Raw genomic sequence first — 6,470 nt, forward strand, 5'->3', positions numbered from 1 at the left:
GTGTACAGATCCTTGTGACATGGGTCCGTGCATTATCATGCTGAAACATAAGGTGATGGCAGTGGATGAATGGCACGAAAATGGGCCTCAGGATCTTGCCATGGTATCTGTGCATTCAAATTGCCATTGATAAAATGCAATTGTGTTTGTTGTCTGTAGCCTTCCCATACCATAACCACCATGGGGTACCACCGTTGACATCAACAAACTGCTTGCCCACATGATGCCATACACGCTGTCTGTCATCTGCCTGGTACAGTTGAAACCGGGATTAATCTGTGAAGAGCACACCTGCATGCCAGTGGCCATCGAAGGAGAGACGGTTACCATGCCAAACTGCAGTCAGGTCAAGACCCTGGTGAGGACAACGAGCACGCAGATGAGCTTGCCTGAGACTGTTTCTGACCGTTTGTGCATACATTAATTGATTACACAAACCCACAGTTTCATCAGCTGTCCGAGTGGCCGGTCTGACACAGGTAAAGAAGCTGGATGTAGAGGTCCTGGGCTGGTGTGGTTACACGTGATCTGTGGTTGTGAGGCCAGTTGGACATACTGTTAAGTTTGAAATGAAATGTTTGCTAATATGGCTGTTAATGGGGCAATTGATGGCTGCAACCACCAGACTAGTAATAGTAGTTTAAAATATAATACTACTTTTTAAAAAACAGTGGTGCACATTTATAAATGTATCGTTCTATTTATTATCAATTCAGGCAATTTATCATATGGATTTTTGTTCATATAGCCGAGCGCGACCTATACACGACGCCAACTTTACCATATTATCCTGGAGGCATACTTACACTCCCAGTCTCACTGTACATTCCCTTAATTTGCGTGAATGATCTATGAACTTTAAACTAAGTAAAAATCGAATACAAAATAATTTGTTTAGCATTGGTCTTCCATTCTAAACAAAATGGTTGCTACGCAGGCTGGTTAATGTTCTTCCTGGTAGCTAGCCAAATTCAACTAGGGGTGTGTTCATAAATTCAATCTGGAGTGCAAGAGTGCACTTTTGGCATTGAGAGAACACCTCACTCTGACCATTTTACTTGCCCTTGCAGAGCTGGTCAGGCTGTTTTTATGTTATCCAGAGCATTGGTGACTAACTGTGCTCCTGGCAACCATTTAATTAAGCTTTTTTGCTGATGTTTACCGACACCTCCCATATTCAAGGGGTGTTGAGAGTTCATAAATTCATCAGTTATTCTGCAATCTGGCACACTCAGATGTGAGTGCTCTGAAATCAGAGTAGATAGACAGAGTGAATTTACGGACGCACCCTAACTCAGTCACGTCAATCATTGAACCTGGAATGACAGTATAGTAGCTGCATTTTCATTTGTTTGATCTTTTTTTCTATTGGCATTTATTTGGATATTTCTATGATAATGTTAGAAAGGTGATTTAGATTGGCTCAAAAAATTGTCTTGTCTGGGCACCGTTCACAGAGATTTAAATTCAGAAGTTGGCCAGGCAGACAGTGAGGCTTATAAATGGACCCCTGATGTACCAAACTAAATGCTGGGCTAGAAGCAAGTTGAAATAATGTGTGGGTTGAGAGAAATATACAAGATATGATTCAGACAGGAACATGGTATTCTTATGGAGGCGCAGTGATCATTTTCAGATGGAAATCTGAAAATTGCTTGTTAGCAAGCAATTGCATAGGTGTGTCTGTGACGGACAATACAGCACAGCTTGGAACACTGCTCGTCCAATCAGCATCCAGGATACAAACAACCAGTTTAATAATTAAGCAATAAGGCCAGAGGAGGTGTGCCATATGGCCAATATAACACAGCTAAGGGCTGTTCTTATGTACAATGAAATGCGGAGTGCCTGGATTACAGCCCTTAGCTGTGGCATATTGGCAATATAACACAAACTCCCAAGGTGCCTTACTGCTATTTTATACCATGGAATTATTGAATACTCGTTTCTGATTGGCTTGAAGGGCATTCTAGTGTGCATTATTTTGCTATAACGCAAGGACCTGTATATCAGCAAGGTAGAATTCAATGGCTAAACAAGCAAGTATGTTTCTTTGGTTACCAAGGCAACTACTGTAGCTATCTATACTGAACAAAAATATATAAATGCAACATGCAACAATTTCAAAGATTTTACTGAATTACACTTCATAGAAGGAAATCAGTCAATTGAAAAAAATTCATTAGGCCCTAATTTATGGATTTCACATGACTGGGCAGGGCATAGCCATAGGAGGGCATAGGCCCACCCACTGGGAAGCCAGGCTCAGGCAGGCTTAGTTTTTCCCACAAAAGGGCTTTATTAAAGATAGAAATACTTCTCAGCACACCCCTCCTCAGACAATCCCACAGGGGAAGAAGCCCGGATGTCGGCTGTGGAGGTCCTGGGCTGAAGTGGTTACATGTGATCCGCGGTTGTGAGGCCAGTTGGATGTACTGCCAAATTCTCTGAAGCGATGTTGGAAGCGGCTTATGGTAAAGAAATTAACATTAAATTCTCTGGCAAAAGCTCTGGTGGATATTCCTGTAGTCAGCATGTCAATTGCACACTCCCTCAACTTGAGACATCTGTGGCAATGTGTTGTGTGACAAAACTGCACATTTTAGAGTGGCCTTTTATTGTCCCCAGCACAAGATGCACCTGTGTAATGTCCATGCTAATTTAATCAGCTTCTTGATATGCCACACCTACCTGTCTGGTGGATAAACTGTCCACTTTAATAAATGGAACACTAGTCACTGGGGCTCCCGAGTGGTGCTGCTGTCTAAGGCACTGCATCTCAGTGCTAGAGGTGTCACTACAGACCCTGGTTCGATTCCAGGCTGTATCACAACCGGCTGTGATTGGGAGTCCCAGAGGGCGGTGCACAATTGGCCTAGCATCGTCCGGGTTATGGTTTGGTCGGGGTAGGCCATCATTGTAAATAAGAATTTGTTCTTAACTGACTTGCCTAGTTAAACATTTTTTAGAATAATAATGTTTACATATCTTGCATTACTCAACTCGTATGTATATACTGTATCCTATACTATTCTACTGTATTCTACTGGGAGCCCCAGTGACTAGTGTTCCATTTATTAAAGTGGACAGTTTATCCCATTGCTCGTATTTATATATTCTTAATTCCATTCCTTTACTTAGATTTGTGTGTATAGGGTGTATGTTATGAAATTGTTAGATATTACTGCACTGTCGGGGCAATAACATATGCTAAACAAGTGTGTGTGACCAATAAGATTTGATTTGAAAGAGATACCTAGTCAGTTGTATAACTGAATGCATTCAACTGAAATGTGTCTTCCGCATTTGACTGAATCAGAGAGGTACTGTGGGGCTGCCTTAATCGACATCCATGTCTTCGGTGCCCTGGGAATAGTGGGTTAACTGCCATGCTCAGGGACAGAACGACAGAATTATCTTGTAAAATGAGAAATGCTAAAAATTAGAGTGAAATAAAGCTTTTTGTGCGTATGGAAAAATTCTGGGATCTTTTATTTCAGCTCATGAAACATGGGACCAATACTTTACATGTTGCGTTTATATTTTTGCAGTGGTGGAAAAAGTACTCAATTGTCATACTTGAGTAAAAGTAAAGATACCTTAATAGAAAATGACTCAAGTCACCCAGTAAAATACTACTTGAGTAAAAGTCTTAAAGTATTTGGTTTTAAATATACTTAAGTATCAAAATTAAATGTTATTGCTAAAAATGTACTTTAGTATCAAAAGTAAAAGTATAAATAATACATTCGTTATTAAGCAAAACATACGGCACCATTTTTGGATAGCCAGGGGCATCTCCAACATAATATACAAATTAAGCATTTGTGTTTAGTGAGTCGGTCAGATCAGAGGCAGTAGGGATGACCAGGGATGTTCTCTTGATAAGTGTATGAATTGGACCATTTTCCTGTCTATCGAACGAGTACTTTTGGGTGTCGGGGAAAATGTATGGAGTAAGAAATATAAATAGTAATGTACAGATACCCCAAAAAACTAAAGTAGAACTTTAAAGTATTTTTACTTAAGTACTTTACACCACTGTATTTTCATTCAGTATATTAAACTTGCTACCTACTTCAGTGGATGCTGAACACATTTCTACCTGCAAATTAGTTAAATTATAGCCATGGCATAAAAAGGATAATCAACTCTGCGCTCTATGGGTTCTCTGGAAAATAATGCAACTCTGTTTCAGCCAATCAGCATTCAGGACTTGAACCACCCAGTTTATAATTAAAAAAAATGTCCATTTTATAACTGTAAATGTACAATTATTTGTGTAAAACTAACACTGAAATACGAATCAGACATCTCCTGGCTTCAAAACAGAAGTCCAAACTGGCTCGAAACACCCAGTTTATAATAGACCGTATACCATGTCTATGAAAAAACATTTCATTTTACTGTCTAATTATGTTGGTAACCAGTTTATGTAAAGTCTAATCAACGAGGGGCTATGCGTTCTATAGAAAATAATGAACTACGTGGAAGGTGTGTTCCACAGAAACGCTAGTGGAGTGGAACGAACCTTCCACGTCGTTCATTAGTGTCTAGTTTGAGAAACAGATGCCTCACAAGTCCTCAACTGGCAGCTTCATTAAATAGTACCCGCAAAACACCAGTCTCAACGTCAACAGTGAAGAGGTGACTCTGGGATGCTGGCCTTCTAGGCAGAGTTCCTCTGTCCAGTGTCTGTGTGCTTTTGCCCATCTTAATCTTGTGTTTTTATTGGCCAGTCTGAGATATGGCTTTTTCTTTGCAACTCTGCCTAGAAGGCCAGCATCCCGGAGTCGCCTCTTCACTGTTGCCGTTGAGACTGGTGTTTTGCGGGTACTAATTAATGAAACTGCCCGTTGAGGACTTGTGAGGCATCTGTTTCTCATTCTAGACACTAATGTACATCTTCAGTTTCTTGGCAATTTCTTGCATGGAATAGCCTTAATTTCTCAGAACAACAATAGACTGACGAGTTTCAGAAAAAAAGGTATTTATTTCTGGACATTTTGAGCCTGTAATCGAACCCACAAATGCTCCAGATATTCAACTAGTCTGAAGGAGGCAAGTTTTATTGCTTCTTTAATCAGAACAACAGTTTACAGCTGTGCTAACATAATTGCAAAAGGGTTTTCTAATGATCAATTAGCATTTTAAAATGATCAACTTGGATTAGCTAACACAACGTGCCATTGGAACACAGGAGTGATGGTGGCTGATAATGGGCCTCTGTACGCCTATGTAGTTATTCCATAAAACAAATCGTTCGTTTCCAGCTACAATAGTCATTTATAACATTAACAATGTCTACACTGTATTTCTGATCAATTTGATGTTATTGTAATGGACAAAAAATGTGCTTTTCTTTCAAAAACAAGAACATTTCTAAGTGACCCCAAACTTTTGAACGGTAGTGTTTTTAAAACATTTTTTTCCAAATTGCATCTCTACACTTAAAAAAAAAAAAAAAATGTTTGTTTGTAGAATGAGCAGCGATGCTCCTCGGAGTGTGAACTCTGTGGATTTGGAAACTACAGGTGCTCCTGAGTAGAATGGAGCCTAATTTCACTGGGACAATATGTATATGTGCAACATGAAAAAAGTACTGAACATTGTGCAATAGGAATGGGCTAATTAAGAAAGGGAAAGGGGATACCTAGTCAGTTGTACAACTGAATGCATTCAACTGAAATGTCTTTCGCGTTTAACCCCCCTCTGAATCAGAGAGGTGCGGGCGGGCTGCCATAATCGGCATCCACATTTTCAACAATGGGATTTAAGTGTTTTATAAAGTTGATTATTATAATGATAATCATGTTATTACTATTATTGTTATTGCTATTATTTTTAATAGTAGCATTATAAATAATGTTATTTGTATTACTGTATAGTATCTTGTAATCATGACTTCAAAAAGGTTGTTACAATATGACATTTAAGTTGATTGGCCACTCTTTAAGGGCCACAAAATGAACAGTGATGCTCGGCTGGCTGTAAACGCTGTGGATTTGGAAACTAGAAGTGCTCCTGATTAGAATGGACCTCCCTTTATTGTGACATAATGTACAGAAACATTGTGTATGGTGCAATATGTATGTCCAATATGAATTTTTGGGGGAATTTAAGCTGATAGACCACTCTTTAAAGGGGCAATCTGCAGTTGTTACATACATTTTTGGACTTTTAAATTAATGATATGTACCCATTGATTCTTAAAGAATATAACATATAAATGCACCATGAGCTTAGTTCAACTGCCGTACCCATTTAGAACCCAAAATATAAGCACTTTATAGCCTCAACTTGGTTAGAACTATCATTTTATAGATGGCCAGTCCTTCCATCCATAGCTCTTTCTATGAATTTTACATTTCTCAAGCCCTAAATCTCTGATTTTTACTGAAACAGGGCGGGATGGCTTTATTGTTTTAACACCTGATTGACACTAAGTGTCGAGCATCAATGCTCCTCTG

The sequence above is a fragment of the Oncorhynchus mykiss genome, chromosome 12 (assembly GCF_013265735.2).
Source record: "Oncorhynchus mykiss isolate Arlee chromosome 12, USDA_OmykA_1.1, whole genome shotgun sequence".
In the NCBI taxonomy this organism is placed as follows: Eukaryota; Metazoa; Chordata; class Actinopteri; order Salmoniformes; family Salmonidae; genus Oncorhynchus; species Oncorhynchus mykiss.